This window comes from Canis lupus, chromosome 3, assembly GCF_048164855.1.
Source record: "Canis lupus baileyi chromosome 3, mCanLup2.hap1, whole genome shotgun sequence".
In the NCBI taxonomy this organism is placed as follows: domain Eukaryota; kingdom Metazoa; phylum Chordata; class Mammalia; order Carnivora; family Canidae; genus Canis; species Canis lupus.
Genome location: NC_132840.1, coordinates 7,091,083 through 7,116,386, shown reverse-complemented (window position 1 = coordinate 7,116,386; position 25,304 = coordinate 7,091,083). Strand labels below are relative to the sequence as shown.

Genomic DNA, 25,304 nt, shown 5'->3' with positions numbered 1-25,304 from the left:
TACATACATACTTGTGTGAATGTAAAATACCTTGTACCTGCTTTATGATATATGATCATGAACATTCTCTGCCAGCTTTCTGTTATACCAGAGTTTATAAAAAAAATAAGAAGTAGCAGGCTGAAATAATTTACAACTTTCAATGGTCCAACTGGACAATACTAAAAATAGGTGCTAAGCAACACTGGTTTCCAATCAATGATGGTCTGTTCTTATCACAGAGAAACTACTGAAAGATTCTGAAGAAGCCCTGAATTATAATGAAAGAGGTATTTACCTCTTTGAGGTAAATTGTTGAATTTAAGCTCAAATTCTGAACACAGCTGGTACTAGATACCAAGCTTTAATATTAGTGACAGCCAGAGTCTAACAATGCATTGCATACACAGACAACCTTTAAAGTTGGTGACTATGTTAAAAAAAATTCTGATACTAAAAACCTAATGTGTGCCAGTGTGCAGGAGCAGTAACAGTGTATATAGTCTTCACACTTTTCTTCTATAGAAATACATGGATTTATATTTCTGACAAAAGAGATCAAAAAAGCTGAATATATAGCAAATAATTAGCTCCAAACCAAATGCAGCAGGACATTCTGTGAAACCTAGACTATGCAGACCCAAACGGGGAAGAACAAAAAAGGCAGAAGCACTTGCCCTACATCTATGACCTCAGGCAAATCACTCTCTTAGGTTTATTTTCTATAAAAGAGATTGCCAGATTACTTCAACTTTAATCTGGGCTTAACATCCTATACTTCTTTTTTTAGGTTAGATTATGAAGTTAGATTCATCCTTGCAGGTAAAGGAACAAGTACCCCACATCCCAGCTAAAAAAGACCGGAAATTTTAACAAGTGCATACAGCAAAGTTGTACAAAAGGATGGAACAAAAGGTAGTTCCCTAGCTTCACAGTCTACTTGTCTGTAACAAAGAATCAGGAAGAGGTCTCTACAATCTATTTAGATGAAGATGGCTAATGCACATCACTCTACCAACTGTCATTTACATCTGAAGTCCAGGAAATTTTAGAGGGGGGTAGGGACAGAGGGAAAGGGAAAGAATCTCAGGCAGGTTCCACCTCAGCATGTAGCTCCAGGCAAGGCTTGATCTCAGGACCCTGAGATCATGACCTGAGCTGAAATCAAGAGTTAGACACAACCAACTGAGCTACCGAGGCACCTTGGAAGCCCAAGTAATCTAATAAGAAATCTCTGTGTCAGTCAGAAACACCATAAACATTAGGTACAATCTACCAGATTGGCTGTTTCCTCCCTCCATTAGGTTATGTTTTAAACTAGAAAGGCTGCTCAAAGTCAAGGTATAATCACTGTATAACCCTGCATACTCCCCCTACACACAGAACATCAAGACATTTGCTCTTAAAAACCCTCATCAAGGGCAGCCCTGATGGCCCAGTGGTTTGACACCACCTTCAGCCCAGGGCGTGATCCTGGAGACCTGGAATCGAGTCCCGAGTCGGGCTCCCTGCATGGAACCTGCGTCTCCCTCTACCTGTCTCTGCCTCTCTCTCTCTCTCTCTCTGTCTATCTTGAATAAATAAATAAAATCTTAAAAAAAAAAAAAAAAAAAAAAAAAAACAACAAACCCTCATCAGGGCAGCCTTGGTGGCTCAGCGGTTTAGTGCCGCCTTCAACCCAGGGAGTGATCCCAGGGACCCAGGATCGAATCCCACACTGGGCTCCCTGCATGGAGCCTGCTTCTCCCTCTGCCTGTGTCTCTGCCTCTCTCGAATAAATAAATAAAATCTTAAAAAAAAAAAAAAAAAACCCTCATCAATCTACAACATTTTAGGACTCTTATTTGCCACCCTTCTTGTTGGGGAGGCATCTACCCTCCTTCAAAATAAGAAACAGAGGATTTAATTTTAGTGTGAAAAATGCTTAAAGCCATAACTATATACTTGATAGGATAATCTACTTAGCCATTAGCTAAGATGCAGACGTATCTGAAAGTCATTAAATCATCAAATATCTACTACTGAGAACAGTCAAGAATAAAATCAAAATAAAAGGACTCTGGGGACACCTAGATGGCTCAGTGGTTAAGCTGTGCTTTCAGCTCAGGGCGTGATCCTGGGGTTCAGGGATCGAGTCCACATCAGGCTTCCTAAGGGGATCCTGCTTCTCCCTCTGCCTATGTCTGTCTCTTATGAATAAATAAATAAAATCCTTAAAAAGAAAAAAAGGACTATGAATAGCTATTATCACACCTCAAAATCTGTGCACTCAAATGTACAATTAACTTGGCTCTTACTCAAAGTCCATCTACTTTTATATTAGAAATAATTCAAACAGTGGGGAAGAGGAGAGATGAAGTATTAGAGGCAAAATGCTAGGGCCAAAACCAAGAGACTTATCCCCAAAGGAACAGGTTAGAAAACTTAACCAGCAATAAAGAAGTACATTCTTAGTAATTTGAAATAACGTAAAGTATCTAATGGGGGAAAATGTTCATAACATATAACATGAAGGAAGCTTACAAAAGAGAATGCAGGGGATCCCCGGGTGGTGCAGCGGTTTAGCGCCTGCCTTTGGCCCAGGGCGCGATCCTGGAGACCCAGGATCAAATCCCATGTCGGGCTCCCGGTGCATGGAGCCTGCTTCTCCCTCTGCCTGTGTCTCTGCCTCTCTCTCTCTCTGTGACTATCATAAATAAATTAAAAAAAAAAAAAAAAAAACAAATAGCATTTCTAGCGAGATTCCCTATCTTAAGTCAGGCAGGTATGACATCTTGCCTGGACCGATGCAACGGCCTTGGTCAAACTAGTTTCCCTGCTTTCTCTCTTTGCTTCCTTACCATCCATTTTTCACACAATGGACACAGATTTTTAAAATGGTAATTTATTATCAGGAAGGAGATTTCAATTCTGAAACCTCCCAAGTGAAAACTTATAAGCTGAAGTCTAATAAACTCTTAAACCTAGACTACAGGGTCCTTTAAGGCCCTATCAGCAGATCTGCATCCAGCCTCACACACTCTGCTCTAATCATACTAAACTGCTTTCAGTAGCCAGAACATTCTGGGCTCTCTCCTCTTGCCTCTGGGCCTTTGTATATGCTATTCCCTCTTCTAGGAATATTCAAGCAATTAAATTTATATGAAGTCATCCTATAAATACACTAGTACAAGTGCACAAAGAGGTGTATGCAAGGATATCTACTAGAACTTCTTTGTCTAACAGCAAAACTGAAAACAACTTAAATGCCCAGGACTATGTGCATTGTATGATACCATCTGTTTTTTTATTTTTTTATTTTTTTTTAATTATTATTATTTTTTATTTTTTTATTTTTTTATTTTTTTCATTTTATTTAGGATAGTCACAGAGAGAGAGAGAGAGAGGCAGAGACACAGGCAGAGGGAGAAGCAGGCTCCGTGCACCGGGAGCCCGACGTGGGATTCGATCCCGGGTCTCCGGGATCGCGCCCTGGGCCAAAGGCAGGCGCCAAACCGCTGCGCCACCCAGGGATCCCCCATCTGTTTTTTTAAAAAGGATACACACACACATGCTTATGCATGCATATGATTTTCTCCAGAAGGATATATGAAAAGCTGTAATATTTATTACCTCCGAGGAAGAAAACTGAGGGATCAGGGGTAGAAAAAAGTTATTACTTTTCACTGCACATTTTGTACTATTTGAAACATTCACCCCCATGTGTTTTTATTTAATGTGGTAGTTACAAAATACTTGTATAGCACAATTACATTCTTCCTTTAATACTATTATATGGGGGTGCCTTGGTGGCTCAGTCAGTTAAGCAACCAATTCTTGATTTTGACTAGGTCATGATCTTAGAGTCATGAGATTGAGCCCTGCATTGGGCTCTGCACTGGGTATGGAGCCTGCTTGAGATTCTCTCTCCCTCTGCCCCCACCTTCTCTAGGAAAAACAAAAAACATAAAACTACTATAATGTACATGCCCATTTACAAAAGTGCAGGGGAAAAACTCAAAAGGGAACACATCAAACTATTAATAGTGTTTATCTCTGTAGAAACAAAATAAAAGGGCAGCCTGGATGGCTCAGAGGTTTAGCATCACCTTTGGCCCACAGCGTGTTCCTGGAGACCTGGAATCGAGTCCCACATCGGGCTCCCTGCATGGAGCCTGCTTCTCCCTCTGCCTGTGTCTGTCTCTCTCCCTCTCTCTCTCTCCTCCCCCACCCCGTGTCTCTAATGAATAAATAAAATCTTAAAAAAAAAAAAAAGAGTTCTTTGGATTTTAGTTCTACAAATATTAGACTTTCCAAAGAAAGAAACTAAACATTACTCAGGTGATACAAAAAAGGTTTAAGACCAAATCTAAGTGAGGAAGGTTCTAAGAATTGCCTCTGTAACCTCAATTCCTTCTAATACTTGGGCAGATAGGTGGCTACTAGTACTCTCCCTCCTGCCTCCTGCCTCCTCCTCATGCTTGCACTTCTGCAACAATGTTCTGGCAAGGCTTCAAATCCACTCAAGAAGTCTAGACTTTATTGCCAGCGTAAACAAGACAAAAACTTTTATTATTTCATTATATTTATCAGAACACTTTAGTACTAATTCTTACTATACTGGATTCCTTTTCCCTTTAAAAATTATATAATACAGGGCACCCCGGGTGGCTCAGTGGTTTAGCCCTGCCTTCAGCTCAGGGCATGACCCTGGAGACCTGGCATCGAGTCCCACATCGGGCTCCTTGCATGGAGCCTGCTTCTCCCTCTGCCTGTGTCTCTCATGAATAAATAAATAAAATCTTAAAAAATAAAAAATAAAAATTATATAATACATGTATAGGAGAAAACCCAGATAAACCAAAAACATAAATCTATAGGTTTGTATAAACAAACTTTCTGGTTTATATCCATGGTCCCCTCCCTATATACATACACATATTTGTGCATACTATTTGATAATCTACTTTATGTAGTATGTCTCAAATCTCTCCCTTTCAATATACTACTATACATAACACAATGGTTGCATGACATTTTATTTTATAGATATTCTTAATTTTTAAAAAGATATTCATAATTTAATCACTTCCCCACCGTTGAATATGGTCATTCCCAAATTTTGGCAATGCTACTTTATTTATTTTCTTTTTTTCTTTTTTTAATGCTACTTTATTTAAAAACAAAAACTAAACAAAACAATTAACGGCAGCCCAGGTGGCTCAGCGGTTTAGTGCCACCTTCAGCCCAGGGTGTGATCCTGAAGACCTGGGATCGAGTCCTACATCGGGCTTCCTGTACGGAGCCTGTTTCTCCCTCTGCCTGTGCCTCTGCCTCTCTCTCTGTCTCTCTCATGAATAAATAAGGAACATCTTTATGGGCAGCCCAGGTGGCTCGGCAGTTTAGTGCTGCTTTTGAGCCTAGGGTGTGATACTGAAGACCCGGGATCGAGTACCATGTTGGGCTCTCTGCCTGGAGCCTGTTTCTCCCTATGTCTGTGCCCCCACCCCCCCGTCTCCATGAATAAATAAATAAAATCTTTAAAAAAAACTCTTAAAAAAAAAAAAAGAATAAAATCTTTAAAAAGAAAAAGGAAAAGGGACGCCTGGGTGGCTCAGCGGTTGAGTGTCTTCCTTCTACCTAAGGCATAATCCCAATGTTCTGGAATTGAGTCCTACATTGGGCTCCCTGTGAGGAGCAAGCTTCTCCCTCTGCCTCTGCCTCTCTCTCCCCTCTGGGTCTCTCACGAATAAACAAATAAAATCTTAAAAAAAAAAAAAAGAAGAAGAAGAAGAAAGAGAATCTATTTGCACTACAAGATGTTATACAACTATAGAAAACCAGGAAAAGGAATCCCTGGGTGGCTCAGCGGTTTGGCACCTGCCTTCGGCCCAGGGTGTGATCCTGGAGTCCTGGGATGGAGTCTTGCGTCAGGCTCCCTGCATGGGATGGGGCCTGCTTCTCCCTCTGCCTGGGTCTCTACCTCTCTCTCTCTCCCTCTGTATCTCTCATGAATAAATAAATAAATAAAATCTTTTTTAAAAAAAGAAAAAAAAAAAAAAAACAGAAAAGTTACCCTAGATCCAACCACCCTTGCACTGTTAGTTTATTATATTTTGACCAGTTTTTTGATGTCTGTTTGGTCTTTTTCCTAGGCATTCATTCAATTACTTACTAGGTTTCTGCTATGTGCCAGGTTTTGGTTTTTTTTCTTTGCTTTTATTCCATAACAATTTTTTTCTACTGTATTTAAAAAAATAAATTTCTTAAGCATTTTGCTAGTTAACAGTATTCCCAATCAGTTTCTTTTTGTGGTTGTCAAAAATTGCTCCCAAAACAGTGTGGCTCTGTTTCCTTATCCATTTCTCTACTGATCAACAGGTTTTTTTTTTTTTTTTTTTTTTAAAGATTTTATTTATTCATTCAGAGAGAGAGAGGGAGAGACACAGGCAGAGGGAGAAGCAGGCTTCATGCAGGGAGCCTGATGTGGGACTCGGTCCCAGGACTCTAGGATCACGCCCTGGGCCGAAGGCAGGGGCTAAACTGCTGAGCCACCCAGGGATCCCCTGATCAACAGGTTTTGATTAATAGAATTTTCTCATCCATATTACTTCATTCACCTAACTTCTGTACAGTCTAATTGTCATCACTGTAGCTTAATGCAAAATATATACAATGACCAACTATTCTAAAGATCATAATTTTACTTCTACACAGCACATTGTAGTTACAGACATAAATACATGTTTATATACATATACACAAATATATAAATATATATACATATTCCCCCTTAACCATACTTCATTTAACTGCCATAAGCCTGTAACAAGGTAAATATGTCATTTTACCAATGAGAAAAGGCACAAGGAAGTAACCCCTAATGGACTTGCCCAAAGCTATGTAGCTATTAAAAAACACTGACTAAACCTTGGTGCCCTAGTAGGATTAAAATCCAATTGTATGCTTTTGAATTTCCTCATACACCTACATCAGGGTTTCTCCTCCAGAAAGCCTTTCGCAACATCTCTCACCAACCCCTGTAACTATTCTCCCTGAATCCCACACTTTTATGAGAGCACAAGCAACACTTATTTACTGATCTCTTGCCCCATACTCAAGACCTTGAGGAAAACCATCTTTTTCTTATTCATCTTCGAATCCCTTAGTATCTAATGCAACCAATTAGTAGACACAAAGTAGAAGGGCAAGGGTTCAAAAAATATAATGAACACCTTATAAGTGTTCAATAAATACTATAAATATTTAGAGCACATCTAAACATCCGGGTTGATTCAATTCAAATACATTTCAGAGAAAGTCATGCTCATATCTAGAACAAACTAGGTTCAAATATAAAACTTATATTCAAAGAACAGATATTATCAATAATAGGAAATATAATTCTTATGTGCCACTTATATTAAGAGCAATACACTAATAACACTTAGTAAATTTAAAACACACAGAACAGTTTAGATGTTTCTGAGTAACTATCTTAGGAGTCACAAGGTCTACAATTTAAGACTTAGCCACTTTTTTTTTTAGCCACTTTATTATAACTTTGACTACTTAACAACTTGAATGGGTGGGTAACAAAATCAGTATAAATTGTTAATTATGATGAAGTTAATGTGATACTTGTTTTCAAAATTCTGTTTTACAGAATTTACAATTTTAGACCTGATTTTGCTCATTGCTTTAAAAATTCTAATTCTTGGGATGCCTGGGTGGCTCAGTGGTTGGTCTGCCTTTGGCTCAGGGTGTGATCTTGGTCTCTCATGAATAAAATAAATAAAGTCTTTAAAAGAAAAAAATAATTCTAATTCTTAGGTCATTGGAATGGTCTTAATGACAGTATTTCTGACTTGGTCCAGCCATCTAGAACTGCCTACCAATATGTACAGAGCTCTTGTGCATGCTGGGCATGTGCAGGAACGTGCATCCAAGCTAACAAGCACCATTTAATACAATTTAACAACCATATCCCACAGTAGGATACTACAGGGAACAAAGTAAAGAGCTGAAAGATAGAGCTGTTCTATATCTCAAAAGTATTGCTTCTTGAATGCTTTCACTATAGTACCTATACAAAGAGCAATTCTTAATCCCAGGCATTCATGACTCACTTTGTTGAAAACCTGTGTTATCTTAGACAGTCATACGTGGTTCCCATTCTGATCCTAAAAATATGTATTTGTTTTAATGTAAAAATTTAAAAATTACTTACCAGTCAAATTACTTAACTCACCGCCCCCTCAATGAGCACAATTGAAGCTCCAAGAAGATGGATCATGTTTATCTTGTGGCTTCAAGTACCCCGGAATCATACCACTTTGTACCCTAAGGGTATTCATATCCCAGTTTGAGAAACAGGGATCTAAACAATTAAATAGCCATAACACTTAAAAGTGACCAACATGTTCCTACAACCCCATTCCCCAAACTCTTACGGCTAGTTTTCCCCAACAGCTTTTCAAATTAGTATTGTTTTTCTTTTCAGCAGCTCATTAATATATACTGTGTCAACACTCCTAAAAAAAACCTGCAGGGTACAAATTATTTCTGGAGTGACAGAACACTAGCACACAGACCTTGCCATTCCCATCTATCAATGTACCAAGCTGCCCATGGAAAATAGAGATGTGAAGAATAGTAGAGCTTTCACTCCTGTTTCCTTCCTCCTCTCTATTTGCTCCAGGCACAGCTTGTAAGAAAAATCTTAGTAGTTGTCATTTAGATGATTCCTTCACATAAGCTTATCTAATGCCAGCATTTGTAATTCCCACCTTTCCCTTTTGCCATTACACAAGTAAAATTAAGCCATTTTCATATTTTAAAAAATTTTCACATTTTCATGTGCTTTCTCTTAGGCTAAGAGGTAATTTTCCTACCTAGAACCCTACATTGCTTGTTGATGAGATTCCAAATCCTAGTAGATTTCAACATTTATAAGGTCTATTTCAAGTTCCCTATGATGTCCAATATATTTTATAACAAATCATAGGCTACAGTAAATTTTAAGTGACTCTTTAAAATGTTTTTTAAAAATTATTGATAATGATGCAAAAATGGGTCAGCAGCTAGGCTAACTCTTATTGACGAAGACAACTTTTATCTCAGATCCATTTCCCCAAGAATATGGTTCCAACAAAATTTCAAATCACCACAGACTGTGGACTTCATTTGCCAATAGTCAGAATACACATTTCAAAGGTTTCTGCAGAAAAACAACCATTTCCTGGAGGTCCTTCTATGTACACACTCAGAATGGTACTTAATGCTTACAAACATTCTCATTGACTTGGGAGAACAGCCTCTGTAATTGTTGTGCTGTTCTCTCACAAATGGTGACCACAGGAATAGAAAGGTTAAGTAACTTGCTCAGTGTCACCCAGCTAATATATGGTAGTGGACTTCCAAACGAAGGACTCAGACTATAAAACCTATATTCCCTCAATTACCCACCGTCCTGGATCTCCTATACCTAAGAACAAAATAGCAAATCCTTCCACCCTAGAAAGGATTTACTACTCCCATTTTCAAGAAATGGAAAGAGCATTTACCTCTCCGTGACTGCAAAGTCAGTTTGAGGAGGGAAAACAGAACTCTCAAGCCCCTGGTTAGCAATCTGTCCACTAGTGCATCTTGTTCTTTGGCTCCAGATCTGCAATCATTCTAAAACAGAAATACAAATAATTTTATGAACATTAAATATGCATAAATGCATACATAATATGAAAAGCAAAATGAGGGCAAGATGAAAATGGAAAAAATTGGTTAAGAAACAATATATTAAAAAAAGCAAACAAAAAAAATAAACATTATGTTTTAATACGTCACATTACTAAACAAAGCATTCCATAAATTCTATCAAGCCAATAATAAAACACTTATTTTTTTCGACATTTGCTTAATATATAAATGACTAAAGATCTGTAATTATCAAAACCGTACCCATGTGGGGTCCTGGCTGGCTCACTTTGTAGAGCATGTGACTTTTTTTTTTTTTTAAGATTTTATTTATTTGAGGATCCCTGGGTGGCTCAGAGGTTTAGCACCTGCCTTTGGCCCAGGGGGGTGATCCTGGAGTCCCAAGATCAAGTCCCACATCAGGCTCCTTGCGTGGAGCCTGCTTCTTCCTCTGCCTATGTCTCTGCCCCCCAACCCCCCGTCTCTGTCTCTAGTGAGTAAATAAATAAAATCTTTAAATAAATAAATAAATAAATAAATAAATAAATAAATAAATAAATTTTATTCACGAGAGACACAGAGACACAGGAAGAGGGAGAAGCAGGCTCCATGCCAGAAGCCTAATGTGGGACTCAATCTTAGGACTCCAGGATCACATCTGAGCCAAGGCAGACACTCAACCTCAACCGCTGAACCACTCAGGCATCCCAAGCATGTGACTCTTGATCTCAGGGTTGTAGGTTGGAGCCCCAAGTTGGGCACAGAGAGAAATTAAAAAAAAAAAAAAAAAAAAAAGTCTTAGGAACACCTGGGTAGCTTAGTGGTTGAGCGTCTGCCTTAGGCTCAGGGTATGATTCCCGAGGTCTTAGGATGGGAGTCCTGCATCGAGTTCGCCACAGGGAGCCTGCTTCTCCCTCTGCCTGTGTCTGCCTCTCTCCCTGTCTCGCATGAATAAATAAAATCTTAAAATTAAAAAAAATCTTAAAAAGAAAAAACCATTATGATCCTGCAAACAAATAATGGCACATGTATATATATTCAAACTAACAAAAATTAATTTTTTAAAAAGACTTTATTTATTTATTCATGAGAGACAGAGAGAGAGGCAGAGACACAACACAGGCAGAGGGAGAAGCAGGCTCCCTGCAAGGAGCCGGATCCGGGACTCGATCCCAGATCCTGGGATCACGCCCTGAGCCGAAGGCAGAAGCTCAACTGCTGAGCCACCCAGGTGTCCCCCCAAATTAATTCTTATAGATATAATAATAGTTCTTTAGCATATACTTCCTTATCTTCAGCAAGTAGTAGCTTTACTGATTAAGTTAGTTTACATGAGACTGTATTTTTCAGTTTAATAACCATGGAGAGAGCTTTCATTGACTTGAAATTCCTAGAAGCACAGCAATGAAATACTTTGTTAGCTAACAATTTTCTCCCTAAATTACAAATAAATGAACTGTCAAGCTCAAGCTTCAGACAACAGTAGAGTGGAACTTACTTCCAAAGGGGGAAAGAAAAACTCCCAAGTGAAATGAAAGTGCTAAATTTGAATTAAGAGTTTTCAAAGAATTTGACATATAAGGTACAACTACAAGAGAATCCATCTCATAATTAATTAAAGCTCATAAAACCAAGCTAATACTTTATTAGATGAAGCTAAAAAAAAATCTTCTCTGCTGAGAGGCAATTTACAACCTGAACTGATTAGTAATACCTAGTCCAAGAAACCCTTTTGTATTGGAGTCCATATATTGTTACTAGCATGTCTCAAAAGAGGATGAGATTTTATATACCTCAACATTCTAAGAATGAGTAAAAACAACGATCAAGTATGGGAAAGTTGCTATTCTTGGTGTATGCAACAGCAGTCTATACACAACGTCCCATCTTTGAACTCAAATACTTATCACTAAGAAAACACACAGAGATACTGCCAGGAAGATTTGAAGATAATGACTAAAATTTAGGGATGTTTAGAAAAAAATAATATGGCATGCCAAATCTACACATGCAATTGTGAATCAGGGTCTTCAAGGCTATACATTACTTGCCATTACTGTTCTTTTCAAACCTGTATGCTCTTTCTCAAAGTATTAAATTATGACAAATTTTAGTTGTTTGAAGAGGGACCTAATTTCTAGCAAAAGAGCTTGAAGTCATCTGGGACCAAGATAGGTAAATAAGGTAGATAGATAATCAATTAAACTTCTGGTTTAAAAAATGAAATGGAAGCTATAAAGTAGATGAAGGGGAGTGAAGCGGATTCCAGCAGCATCCCTAAAGAAAAAAAAAAAAAAGTCTCTAGAGGTGACTTTTTGTCAGAAGGCACCACTGTGCAAGGCTCTGCCCAGGACTCTATAGTCAGCCACAAGTGGCCTCTGAACTTCCAAAGAACTCCCTAAGCCACCCAAAGATGTCCCTCATCTTGTGTGTCATTTAAAGCAAAATCCAAAAGCGCTTGCAATTGGAATGTATCTTAAGAATGACTTTTACAACTTCTAAATTTTCTTACTTTGGTTAAATAGACCCCCTAAGGATGACTTTTACAATTCCTATTAAATAAGCAGTATTTTCCTAAGTGGGCAAACATTCCTGTTGTAATCTTCCTCTGTTACTGACTTAAGTAATAAGTTCCTTTGGGTAACCTCATATCCTCAATTTATTCTCTGTAGATTTCATCTTCCAATAAAAATAAAGTATGAATCCTAGCATACAGAAAACCTCAAAGTATAGCAACTCTGTGGACAAAGTCTATACCATTAAAAAAGCATAAATGATATGGAAGACCAAGAAGCTGATGACTTGTATAGGGCAGAACTGAATAAAGAAACAAAACATGGCCTGTGGAACACAAAAATAACCAGGGAAAACAATTACTCCTGAATCAATTACAGAACTTCTAGATTTTAATTTTTAACCCATACGGAGCTTATTTTTATAAGTAAAACAGACTACCTGCCATCCACAATATTAGAAGGAAAATAAAAAAAATCTCAAGAATGCAAAGAATTACACAAATGGACTTACGACAATTAAGCATGGTTCTATTCCAAAACCTGACAATCAACACTACTGCATTTGTTAGTGCAATTTTAGTTTTACTGTAGAGGAGGGAGAGAAGGAACATTTTTTGTAAGGTTCAAAAAAGGGATGCTGAAAGACTCTCCTATAGATATTCCTGCAAAATCCTACAGATTGAGATTACACACAGCAGATGCAACAACTTTGCTTAGCACCAGCCTGTTTTAATTTCCTCATAAGCTTAACATAGCTTATCATAAAAAAAAAGAAGTTAATCAAGATCTTCCTCTCTCCAAAGCACCCCCAGTTGATGCAGCAACGGCTGCACGATACTATATTAAAGTACTAGAGTATCTGAGGAAAATAAAGAGAGAAAACTATGGCAATTCAACAGGAAGCTTTTTAACGATTCAAGAAAACAGTTAAGGACAATAAATTTAATATACATGCCCCGTTTTAACTTCTTTTGCCGCCTATAGGGGACGTAGATTTTTAACTTTCCTAGTTGATTTAAACTCAAAGCATGAAGACTACGTCCGTATGCGAATGTTTACTTAATGCTCAACTCTGGGCTACAGGAAGTCAGCTACTAAAGAGTAGTTACATTAGGCGTAGATATTTATAAACCAACTGCTAGTGACCCAGGATTCAATTACAACATCAACCCTCATATTTCAGCGTATGGGCAAATTACCAGTGGAGTCAAGAATAAATTCATTCTGCCCTACTGGCGCTTTAGATCGGGTTGCACAATTCCGGGGCAGAATTGCCTTCGCCTAGCTCTAAAGCATCAGGTACTAAATACTGTACTAAGTTAGCGTCAGGACATTTTAACGCGGGAGGGAAACTCAAGGATCGCCTGAACCAACTGAGCCAGCCCATAATCCCGAATTCAGGAATTTGTCACGTCACTTGACCTCAGAATGAAATTAAATTTTGATCCCTTTGAGATCTCTTAACGCACAAAGTCAGGCTATCACTACGAGTGGTGTCCCGACCGCGACTGTAGAAAAACTAGTTGGTGCGGAACTCGAGTCTCTTCCGCCCACCATGGGGGGCCGCACCGGTCAGGTCCAGCGAGGAGCCGGGGCGCGAGTTTGGGGGCGCAGCCCGGCCCGGCGGGGGCGGCGAGCGCGCGTCCCCCCGCCCGCTCAGGCAGCGTCGAGGCGCGAGCAGCTCAGCCAGCCTTGCAGAGGGAGCTCTCGGCAGCTCTGGGGTCCCTCTGCTCGCAGCCGCAGCAGCGCCGCCTGCGCCACTCGGCGGAGACGGAGACCAGCGGCGGCGGCGCGCGGACCGGGAGCGACCGCCGAGCAGCCGGGCGGCAGCGGTACGCTCGCAGAGCGGCCGGGTAGGTTCCGGGGACCGGGCAGGCTGGAGGAGGGGCAGCCCGAGAGGCGTCGGCCAAGGCCCGACACCCATACTACACCGAAACCGGACCGCGCGCGCGGCGGCAGTGGGTCGGGACCCCGGAGCAAGGCGCGGGAGTCGGGACGCAGGGATCGCCTTTCGGCTGAGGCCACCCGCCGCGGGAGGGGCGGAGGGCAGAGGGCGGGCCACGGCCGGGCAATCAGCCGGGCCAAGAGCCGGCCTCGAGGGCAGAGACAAAGGAAGGAAAATGGAGTCGCCGGCGCGCGGGCCTCTGTTGCCGCCGCTGCCGCCGGAGGCCTAGCGCGCCGCCAGGAGGGAGGCCTAGCGGGCGGGTGTTGGCGCGGGGGGGGGCGGCCGGGCCGCGGCGGCGACGGGCAATGGCGGCGGCCGCGCCGCAGCAGGGACGGTAGAGGGAGACAAACACCCCCCGGCGGCGGCGCTGGCGCCGGGCTGCAGCCAGCGCCGACCGGAGCGGCCCCATCGTGACACCTAGAGGCGGCCCGCGAAACCTCCTCCACCCCGGGCCCCCTTACCTCCGCGCCACACCCCCTGCAGCGCCCGCTCCGCCGCCGCTCCACCGCTCCGGCCACCCGGCGTCCCCGGCCAGCTCCGCGCACCCGCACCGGCTACCGCCACCGCCGCTGCCGCCAAAGAAGCAGCTCCGCGCACGGTTTAATCGCTCCACAGGCTCGGACACAAAATGGCGGCGGCGCGGTGCAGTGCGCCTGCGTCGGCGCTGCCGGGGCCGCGGGTGCTGATAAGGGAAGGGACGGGTGGGGGGGCAGGCCGGGCGACGAGTGGAGGGCGGGGGAGGAAAGGTGAGGGGAGGGGTTGGCGCAGGGCAGCATGGGAGGCGGCCCCGGGCGCCAACTTTCAAAAGCGGGCGCGATGGCGTCACGGGGCGCGCCGCGAGTCGCGTCACGCCGCACGCGCCCTCCCGCGCCCTCGCCTGGTCGCGCGTGGGCTCTGCGGGCGCCGCGACGTCCGGGCTCCCGCTGGGTGGGGCTTCCTGGGCGGAGGCCGCTGCCTCTGGGCGGCGCAGGATCCCTGGCTCGTCTGACCTGGTTCCCTAGCCGCAGTCTCCCTCCCTGAACGCGTAAAGGGAGGGTTAGGGGTGGGAGGGAGAGTGTTTGGAGGAAGCGCGCGCGGGGCGAGCCGGTGGGGTTGAGGCGGTTCTTGGGCCGGGCCCCGCCCAAGTCTCCGCCCTAGCTGGGCCGGACCCTCCTTCCCGGCGCCCCACCGCAGCCCGCCACCGCGTAAGGCGGGACTGGTCCCCGTGCACTCCCAGCTCCTGCGAGCGAGGGCTGGCCTTGCCCAGCGGCTAAAATTTAAGGGATCTTTCCGCCTCCTAAAGCCGGGTGCAAGGGAAGAGGGCATGGGCTTCCCCTTGGTGTCACCAGGCTGCTTGAGCAAGAGAGGCCGACGGAAGACCAGACTTGATGCTTTTACACGACCATAGCAATCTTTTGCCAAAAGAACTTTACGATTCGGCTTGATACAATACTGTATTTTAAAAGTACATTTCTTGTCTGTACTGGAGAGCTGAGTTCTCAGTGGGCGGCGCCCTTCAGCCGCTCACAGTGCGGTCATCCCTCCCCCTCCCCAGGATGCACCTGCGGATTCCACCCAACCTGCGATGAAGCTCACCGACCGCAGACTGGAAGATGTTCTGACGACCCAGGGAGGAGAGCCTTTGGTACCTTGGCAATCTGACTCAGGACTGTGTTCTGAACTGTACCTTAGATGTCACGAATAACAAACAGACCTAGCATCAAGGAGACCCCTTCTCCATTCAGCTCCTTGTTCCATTATGAGAATGCCAGCCCAATATTGACAGATTTTCTGGGGGTTTTGTTGAAAAGGGGAATCCGAAATCTAGATTTTTGTAATTAAAATTTTTGGGTGTTCAGGTGTTAGCAACTAAGTCATGTTTTTAAACTGCATGAGCTGATTAGACCAGATGTGTGGGCTGTCATTTGGAGGAAAGAGTAAAGAGAAGTTCAAGGCCAGACTCTAGACACTCCAGCATTTAGAAATAGGATAATGGAGAAGGAATCTGAAAGGAGGCAGTCAGGAAGGCAGAAAGAAATCCACAAGAATGGGCTCCTGGGTGGCTCAGTGGTTGAGCATCTGCCTTTGGCTCAGGTCGTGATCCCAGGGTCCTGGGATCAAGTCCCAAATTGGGCTTCCCGTAGGGAGCTTGCTTCTCCCTCTGCCTATGTCTGTGCCTCTCTTTGTGTGTCTTTCATGAATAGATAAAAGATTTTTAAGATCCACAAGAATGTTAAATTTGGAATCCCAGGGCAGAGAAGGTTTCCAGGAGGGGGGAGGGGTCAGTTGTGTCTAGGCTGCTGAGAGGTCAACTCGGGTCAGAGATACGCTGTTGGATTGGTCACCTTGGTATTCAATGGAGAATATCATTGGTGAATTTGGCTTGATTCATGTTGGTAGATCAAGAGATGTGGACCTCACTAGAATGGGTTGAGAATGATTGGAAAAGTAAGGAAATAGAGACAGCACACATAGGCAACATGAGAAGTTTTGCCGTGAGGAGAGCAAAGAAATTTAGGGAGAACTGTGGAACGATATTGGATCAGTGAGGAGATGCTTTAAAACATAGGGTTCCAAATATAATAATAATACATAAATAAATAAATAAATAAATAAATAAATAAATAAAAAGAAAACATAGGGTTCCAGAGATGCCTAGGTGGCTCAGCAGTTGAGCGTCTGCCTTCGCTCAGGGCGTGATCCCGGGGTTCTGGGATAAAGTCCCACATCAGGCTCCCTGCAGGGAGCCTGCTTCTCCCTCTGCCTATATCTCTGCCTCTGTGTGTGTGTCTCTCTCTGTGTCTCTCGCAATAAATTGATAAAATCTTTTTAAAAAAAAATAAAACGTTGGGTTCTGGAGCATGTTTATGTGCCATTGGGAGTGATACAGGGGAGAGAAGTCTTGCCTGACCTATACAGGAGTAAAATCCATGAAAGGATATAAGAAAACCGGGAGCGTTGATCTTGGATAGAAATAGCATGCTTCTACTGTGATAATTAGGATAACATTTTAAAAAAGATTTTATTTATTTATTCATGAGAAACAGAGAGAGAGAGAGAGACAGAGACATAGGCAGAGGGAGAAGCAGGCTCCATGCAGAGAGCCTGACGGACTCGATCCTGGGTCTCCCGGATCAGGCCCTGGGCTGAAGGCGGCGCTAAACCACTGAGCCACCCAGGCAGTCCCTGATAATTAGGATAAAGGTGAAGATGAATGGTAATGCTGCTGAAAGGGGGAGCAAGCTTACAACTTTCTTAGTAGGACTGTGTTGGTAGCATTGGGTACCCCTTTGAAATATGTGATCATGGGGACGCCTGGGTGGCTCAGCAGTTGAGCATCTGCCTTCAGCTCAGGGCGTGATCCTGGAATTCCGGGATCGAGTCCCACGTTGGGCTCCCCAGAAGGAGCCTGCTTCTCCCTCTGCCTATGTCTCTACCTCTCTCTGTGTGTGTCTCATGGATAAATAATTAAATCTTAAAAAAAAAAAATTGTGATCATGAATTTAAAGCGAAACCAATTGGCCCAGTATGTGTCTTTTTCCAGGAACATTCAGGTGCTTGGGTACAGACATGCAGAAAAGTGATAATCTGGTTTCTCAACACCAGGACCCAAGCTTTCTGGTTCCTAATTTCAAGTACTTGCCTTATTAGTCACTTAGCCAGTATTCTAGAAATGTGTGAATAGTTAAAAATTTACATGTGACCACTTTTTCTAGAAACCAAATGATCCTATTTGTCTCTTATGTATACCTGAGGACTCAAAAATAAAGAAAAGGCAAACTTTGAGGGAAATTATCAGGTACCTCTGGAATATTTGCATCTTGCATTTTCTTCACCCTTCCACCCCAGACACCTCTTGGTGTACCTGGGAACTATGTACTAGAAATAATAAGGCTGACTTGCACTTAAATTCTTAGTTTCTTTTTCCTTCTGGTACCTTTAATAACCTGATTAATAAACTTTCTGTAAGACTTTACCTCAAACCAGGCACCTGAGTGGCTCTGTCAGTTAAGCATTTTCAGGTCATGATCTCAGGGTCCTCAGGGTCCTGCAATAAAGCAGCTGATTCCCTGCTCAGCAGGGAGCCTGCTTCTCCCTCTCTGTCTGCCAGACCCCACTACTTGTACTCTCTCTCTCTCAAATAAATAAATAAAATCTTTTTTTAAAGAAAAACCTCAAACCATCTTCCTTATCTTTAAGAGTAAGCAATTAGAATATCTTTTGGGACACCTGGGTGGCTCAGCCATTAAGTGCCTGCCTTCAGTTCAGGGCATGATCCTGGAGTCCCGGGATCGAGTCTCACGTCGGGCTCCCTGCATGCAGCCTACTTCTCCCTCTCTGTGTCTCTCATGAATAAATAAATAAAGTCTAAAAAAAAAAAGGGGGATCCCTGGGTGGCGCAGCAGTTTGGCGCCTGCCTTTGGCCCAGGGCGCGATCCTGGAGACCCCGGATCGAATCCCACGTCAGGCTCCCGGTGCATGGAGCCTGCTTCTCCCTCTGCCTATGTCTCTGCCTCTCTCTCTCTCTCTCTCTCTATGTGACTATCATAAATAAATAAAATTAAAAAAAATAAATAAAAAATAAATTAAAAAAAAGGAATATCTTCTAATACTTTAATATGGGCAAATGTAAGTCAGTGTATTTAGAAGGAAAAAAGTCTAGCTATATTAACAGTGATATTTGCAGCTGCTATGGTTTGAATATTTGTGTCCCTCTCAAAAATCGTACTGAAATCCTAATGCTCAATGTGATGGTATTAGTAGGTGGAGCATTTAGGAGGTGGTGGAACCATCATAAATGGGATAAATGCCTTGTAAAATGTAAGATCATAGAGATCCCTAGTTCCTTCCACCATGTTAAGGACACAGCCAGAAGGCAATGGCTATGAACCACAAAGAGAGCCATCATCAGAATGCAACCATGTTGGTACCTTAATCTTGGAGTACTCAGCCTCCAGAACTGTAAGCAATAAATTTGTTGATTATAAGCCACCGAGTCACTGGTATTTTGTTATAGCAGCCTGAACCAACTGAGATAACTATATTTATAACAACTGTATCAGGAGCGTCTGGCTGGCTCGCTCAGTAGAGTGTGCAACCCTTGATCTCAGAGTTGTAAATTGGAGCCCCACATTGGGTGTAGAGATTACTTGAAAATAAAACCTTTAGGGGTACTTGGATGGCTCAGCTGGTTGGGCATCTGACTCTTGGTTTCTACTTAGGTGGTGATCTCATGGGTCCTGAGATTAAGCACAGTGTGGGGCTGTATGTTCAGCGCTCAGCCAGGAGGTAGCTTAAAGATTCTCACTCTGCCCCTTCCCCTATGTGTATGCACACACACCTTCTCTCTCATAAATAAATCTTTTTTAAAAATAAAATCTTGGGATGTCTGGGTGGCTCAGTGGTTGAGCATCTGCCTTCGGCCCAGGGCATGATCCTGGAGTCCCGGGATCGAGTCCCACATCGGGCTCCCTGTATGGGGCCTGCTTCTCTCTCTGCCTATGTCTCTGCCTCTCTGTGTGTGTCTCTCATGAATAAATAAAATATTAAAAAAAAAATATTGGGCGCCTGGGTGGCTCAGTCGGGTAAGCACCTGCGTTGGCTCAGGTCATGATCCCATGGTCCTGGGATTGAGGCCCAACAGGGAGCCTCCTCCTCCCTCTGACTTGTGTTCTCCCTTGCTCTCTCATGTACTTTCTCTCTCTCAAATAAAATCTTTTAAAAATATTTTTTAAGGGATCCCTGGGTGGCGCAGAGGTTTGGCGCCTGCCTTTGGCCCAGGGCGCGATCCTGGAGACCTGGGATCGAATCCCACGTCGGGCTCCCGGTGCATGGAGCCTGCTTCTCCCTCTGCCTCTCTCTCTCTCTCTCTGTGTGACTATCATAAATAAATAAAATTAAAAAAAATATATTTTTTAAAAATAAAATCTAAAAAAAACTATGTCAATTATATGATTTCTGAGGCATGAATGAGAAACTTGGAGTAGGGTCCAAATGGCCTTGGAGCCTGCTTTCTGAAGACAATGCTCCCAGGTGCTATTCTGACAAGGGCTGAGAAAATGCTGAGGATCACTAAAGGAACATAAATGTTTTATTTTCCTTGTAGGAAACAGTGATATGTCCTACTTCATGGAATTGACTCCAAAGAAATGGAGGGCCAAACGAAAAGGATAGGATGTTTTAGGCTGGACAGAAACAAGCTGAGAGGGGAAAGCAGTATGACGAGTCTGTGAAACTGTTAGGATGATAAAAATAAGGGAGAAAAAAAAGGACAGATTTGTTCCCTGTAGTACTACTCCAGACTACCTCACCAATGAGAACTGTGGTGATTTAAAGCCACTTTGTGATCTAAGGAAGAATTCTTCCTGTGGACTCTCTTAGGTTTGTAGTCCATAGGAGTTCAGGGCATCATCGGCTGACACTGTCAGCTTACCACATGGCATTAGTGAAGTCACCACGTTCCAGAATCTGGTCGTCAGCCTCACAAGCAGGATCAGAAATGTACCTATCAGAAGAGTGTATTCCTTCCTTAGGCACTTGTCCAGTTCACAGGAGCTGGACGGGTAAGCAGAGTGCTGCTTTACTAACTGGCAGGTGGACCAGTATCCTTATGCTGGCAAAAGGCATGTTCTTTCCCTGTAGGAGAGCCTCCTGGGAAGCCAAATTACTAGAAAGAAGCTTGGTGAGCAGGTAATTAGATTAAGAGATGTAAATTATATAACATTTAATATCACCCTCTCTGGATGCTAGAGTCAGATTGTCCAGCATTTGTATCTTATCTTGGCTCCTTATTAGTTGGGTGATCTTGAATTATAACAACTGCAGATTTCTTCTCTATAAGATACGATGATAATTGTACTTCACACAGTGGCAAGGATTAAACAAGGAAATGCAAGTAAAGCTCTTGGCAGAATTCTAGACACTACTAATTGTACCAAAAAAAGGTAAACTATTATTATTTTATTTTTATGCTTCTTGTTACCTACCTTCACTCCCAAATCCTTCCTCTGGTGGACATAGTCTTTCTAGATTCATTAACAGAATGAGTTATTGAGTAGGCTTTTCTTGGCCTGGGAACCATTCTTTCTGGGAAGGGTGTACTTTGTGCTATAATTCTCAGGAGACAGTTCTATTTCCAAGATCTTCCTTGGTTCCCACTGTTGCCCCATGTAAAGTCTGCAATTATTGTGATCATTTATGTGTTGTTGTTGTTGTTGTTGTTGTTAGCTTGTCAAACAAGAGAATCAATGATGGAGGAGAGGTGTTGATTTTCTAAGTAATAATGGGCAGGAAACTCCTTGCCCACTTTGGGGGTAAGACCTTAAGTTACACCTGAATACCCCTGTTGTGTCTGTATCTGTTATGTGAGATATAATTCAATTTAGCAAACATTTATATTGAGTACCTGCTGTTCTAGGCACTGGGGATATAAAAGTAACCTACAATGTTTCCTGTCAGGACGCCTGGGTGGCTCAGCGGTTGAGCATCTGTCTTTGGCTCAGGGCATGATCCTGGAGTCTTGGGATTGAGTCCCACATCGGGCTTCCTGCATGGAGCCTGCTTCTCCCTCTGCTATGTCTCTGCCTCTCTATGTGTTTTTCATAAATGAATAAATTAAAAAAATCTTAAAAAAAAAATGTTTCCTGGGCAGCCTGGGTGGCTCAGCGGTTTAGTGCCACCTTCAGCCCATGGCGTGATCCTGGAGACCCAGGATTGAGTCCCACGTCAGGCTCCCTGCATGGAGCCTGCTTCTCCTTCTGCCTGTGTCTCTGCCTCTTTCTCTCTCTCCTCTCTGTGTATTCTCATGAATAAATTAATAAAATCTTTAAAAAAATGTTTCCTGTCCTTGAACTCAAAGTTTAACTGATCAGACTGGTTAAAAAAAAAAGAACAAAACAAAACAAAAAAAAACAATGATTGCAATAGTGGTTATAATGGGAAAAAATGGATTCATAAAGGAGTAAGTCACTCTAGAAGTATCTCATCTCAGCTAGGTGATAAGGGATCAGAAGGCATTAATAAGCAAGGCAAAAAGCATGTAAGGTGAAAAGAGCATAAAAGGCCACAAGAATGTTGAGAGTCAGCAAATCATTCTACACCATTGGAATAGAGTACAGAGTAGTGACACAACCTTTTCTCTCTCTTTCTTTCTTTCTTTCTTTCTTTCTTTCTTTCTTTCTTTCTTTCTTTCTTTCTTCTTTCTTTCTTTTCTTTCTTTCTTTCTTTCTTTCTTTCTTTCTTTCTTTCTTTCTTTCTTTCTTTCTTTCTCTTTCTCTAAACCTTATAACACATTTGGAAAGTTTTCAGTGTCGAGGGCAACTACTTTCTCCTAACATTTTAAAGATCTATCCTTTCATATCATCTCCTACCTAGATCACAAGAATTTTATCCCTTACTGATGTCTTTCTTCAGACCCCTGTAAAAAGCCACGTTTATTTTTTCACCTCTTAGCTCCAATTACTGCTTTCTAGAGTTTAAAGGACTTTACCTAGACCTACATCCCACATTTAGGGGATGTGCTCTTTTCTTTTCTGTGCTCTAACCTGCATTTTTCAGGCATGCATTGATCACCTCTTTTTTTTTTTTTTTTTTTTTTTTTATGATAGTCACACAGAGAGAGAGAGAGAGAGGCAGAGACATAGGCAGAGGGAGAAGCAGGCTTCATGCACCGGGAGCCCGACGTGGGATCCGATCCCGGGTCTCCAGGATCGCATCCTGGGCCAAAGGCAGGCGCCAAACCGTTGCGCCACCCAGGGATCCCCTCTTTTTTTTTTTTTTTTTTTTTAAGATTTTATTTATTTATTCAAGAGAGACACAGAGAGAGGCAGAGACACAGGCAGAGGGAGAAGCAGGCTCCATGCAAGGAGCCCGACGCAGGACTTGATTCCAGGACTCCAGGATCACACCCTGGGCTGAAGGCAGGCGCTAAACCACTGAGCCACCCAGGGATCCCCCTACTGGTCACCTTTTAATAATCCATCTTCTCTGTACATCTTTCATTTTGCAAAACATCTCCACATCTGCCCTTTCAATTGATGTTCACAGCTCTGTTTGAAAAGCCAGACACTGGGACGCCTGGGTGGCTCAGCGGTTAAGCACCTGCCTTCGGCTCAGAGCATGATCCCAGTGTCCGGGATCAAGTCCCGCATCAGGATCCCAGCGTCCTGGATCAAGTCCCACATCGGGCTACCTGCATGGAGCCTGCTTCTCCCTCTCCCTATGTCTCTGCCTCTCTCTCTTGTGAATAAATAACTACAATCTTTAAAAAAGAAAGAAAAGCCAGACAGTTTTGTCCTAAATTCAAGAAATGATGTGACTTGTCTAGTAATTTGTTGGAAAAACCAGAATGAGTGCTCAGATCTTCCAGCCCCACCCCTCTTTCAGTTCTTTCATCAGCTGCTCAGTGGTCCTCACTGTCGGATAACATTTCCAATTTTACAGGGATCCTCTGGAGATACTTTAGCTCAGAGTTTGCTTTGGAAAGGCAAGAGTAGGGGAAGGGAGGTCTATCAGGCAGGCTCTGGACCTCCCTGCTCCTTCTATGCTCTCCCACATCCCTAAATGTTATGAGATTTGTTTAGAGGAAGAAATGGTTTCTACCCCTAAAACAAGTTGGACACTACCCCTCAACTCAAAGGAAGGCCTCTAATGATGGAAATTTCAGGTATTTGGAAGCAGAAGTGTTTGGAGTGATGAATTTTTAATCTAGAAGTATGTTCTGAGTGACTGCTTGAGATACAGATCAATGCCCATGCTGAGTAATACTGGATATAGATGCTGCCCCTAGCCCTCAAGTGCTTTATATTTAGTCTTAGCCTGTAGAGGCCAGACTAAACTTTATGAGCATTGGTAGCTAAAAGTCAAGGATGGAGAGGCAAGTATAAGGTATGACTGCAGGTGTGGGGGGAACAGGTTAATCACCGGACATCACAGTAATCTTATAAGACTTAACAGTAGGGCAGCCTGGGTGGATGGGCAGCCCGGGTGGCTCAGCGGTTTGGCGCTTGCCTTTGGCCCAGGGCGTGATCCTGGAGACCCGGGATCGAGTCCCACGTCGGGCTCCCTGCATGGAGCCTGCCCCTCCCTCTGCCTGTGTTTCTGCCTCTCTCTCTCTCTCTCTCTCTCTCTCTCTGTCTCTCATGAATAAATAAATTAAAAATCTTAAAAAAAAAAAAAAAAAGACTTAATAGTACAGCAAGGATGACTCTCAAGTTTCTGCCTCCTGCTCATGCCCATGTTTTCTTGCCCCAGATCTACATTTCCAGCTTCCTTCTGGTTACTTCCTTTTGGAAGGCTCTCAGGTCACCTTACTGGCCTTGTTACTCTCCTCCCAACCTGCTTCTGTCGTAACGGCTGTCTCTTTTTAGTGAATGATACCACCATCCAGCCATCACCAGGCCAGAAATTTGGGCTTCACTCTCTCACCTCCCACACCATATTGTCACCAAACCATTTTTCTACTCTGCCTTTGGAACATCTCTTCACTAGCCTTTCCATCCCCTCTGCCTCCATCAGACCCAGGCCAATATCATTTCTCCTAACTATACCTTCAGACACCTCACTCCTTCCTGCCTCCTCTCTCCACACAACTGCTAGAGTGACTTTTCCAAAGACCAGATGTAATCACAAAATCCCTCTGCTTCAAGTCCACAGATGGGTCCCCAGTGCCCTGGGGGTAAATTCCAAACCCCCCAGCCACTCCATAAGGCCCTATGGCAAGCCCTTGCTTACCTCTTCAGCCTATTTTTTTTTTAATTTTATTTTTAAGTAATCTCTACACCCAATGTGGGGCTTGAACTCACAAACCTGATATCGAGTTGCACGCTCCACCGACTGAGCCAGCCAGACGCCCCCCTTCAGCCTCATTTCTAACGGCTTCCTCTGGCCCCTGTGGATTTAACTTACTTGCCTGCTCTAGCAGTCTGGCCTCAGCTCTCCCTCCCTATATTGTCCCATGCTCAGGATTCCATTTTATCCCTTAATTGGGATCCCAGTGTAAAAGTACATTCTAAAATACTGTGCTTTGTAGGGCACATGGGAGTATTTTGGGTGTTTAGCCTTTCTCCATTAAACACAGTACTTTTTTTTTTTTTAAGATTGATTTATTTGAGAGAGCTTGAGCAGAAAGAGGGAGAGGGAGAGAAGCAAACTCTCTACTGAGTGCAGAGCCCAACACCGCCTTGATCTCATGACTCTGAGATCATGACCTGAGC

The 25,304-nt window shown here is 43.0% G+C and overlaps 1 protein-coding gene and 1 long non-coding RNA gene across 8 annotated transcripts in view; one reads left to right on the top strand and one right to left on the bottom strand.

Moving 5' to 3' along the window:
- The window catches only part of CTCF (CCCTC-binding factor), a 55,429-nt gene extending 40,660 nt beyond the window's left edge, over window positions 1–14,769 (bottom strand). For 2 of the 7 annotated variants that reach the window (XM_072815379.1, XM_072815411.1), the window contains exons 1-3: window positions 14,574–14,769; window positions 9,525–9,636; window positions 8,189–8,301 (exon numbers count right to left, since the gene is read on the bottom strand). The gene's annotated coding sequence lies outside the window, so the exon portion shown is untranslated. The remainder of the gene's footprint in view (window positions 1–8,188; window positions 8,302–9,524; window positions 9,637–14,573) is intronic. The other 5 variants (XM_072815390.1, XM_072815407.1, XM_072815400.1 and 2 more) reach the window with 4 other exon arrangements.
- On the top strand, window positions 13,320–15,949 carry LOC140627287 (uncharacterized). Its single transcript, XR_012026123.1, has 2 exons — window positions 13,320–14,020; window positions 15,647–15,949. It is a non-coding gene; the product is annotated as an uncharacterized lncRNA (long non-coding RNA).
- Window positions 15,950–25,304: the final 9,355 nt, after the last annotated feature.